The 664-nt window shown below is 33.6% G+C and overlaps 1 protein-coding gene across 1 annotated transcript in view; it reads right to left on the bottom strand.

Annotated features, from left to right (window-relative positions):
• Window positions 1-664, bottom strand: part of LOC119590687 (protein lin-52 homolog) — a 23,592-nt gene that overhangs the window by 20,384 nt on the left and 2,544 nt on the right. The gene's annotated exons all lie outside the window — the stretch shown is intronic.

Below are 664 nucleotides of genomic sequence, written 5' to 3' on the forward strand. Positions count from 1 at the left end.
ACCAGCATATAAAGTAGTATGCTAAAGAAGGAGGAGGATATCAGCTATCATTTATTCAATGAATACATAGAAACAGGAAAACAATGACTTTGACGTAGCCTTTAAAATCTGATTGCCTTGAAAACCTAAATGCAGGCTAATAGACATTTCAATATTACATCAGAAAACCACAAAATTCCGTAAAAAATGTTGATATGGATCACAAGTAGTCTACATAAACATGAGAGTAAATAAAGAATATAATCTTTGTAAGCACTCATCTTTTATATACCATGTCTAAGATTCACTGTCTACTGCCTGTATATCTAAATAAAAAAATAATAAGAATATCAGTTACCCTATTAATAAATTAACTATTAATCTAAGCAGTAGTACAGAGCAACTTATCTTGCTAGAATTGAAAAAGTACACTCTTATTTCTTCTTTACCTAATAACGACCGGCAAATTTGTAACTAAATTTGGGCAAGGATGAGCATTCATTAACACATACCACCCCATGCCTATGTGATTATTTTGCTTGAGTTAGGGCATGTGAAGCCTTAGCCCAGCAATCGGCACATGGACACATGATGTGATTAAGCATACGTGAATATGTCTGGGTTTATCACCATCCCCTGCTGCAGTGGGTTTAATATCAATATTATTTATGAGGTGACAGTTGTA

This window comes from Penaeus monodon, chromosome 27 (assembly GCF_015228065.2).
Source record: "Penaeus monodon isolate SGIC_2016 chromosome 27, NSTDA_Pmon_1, whole genome shotgun sequence".
Taxonomy (NCBI): Eukaryota; Metazoa; Arthropoda; class Malacostraca; order Decapoda; family Penaeidae; genus Penaeus; species Penaeus monodon.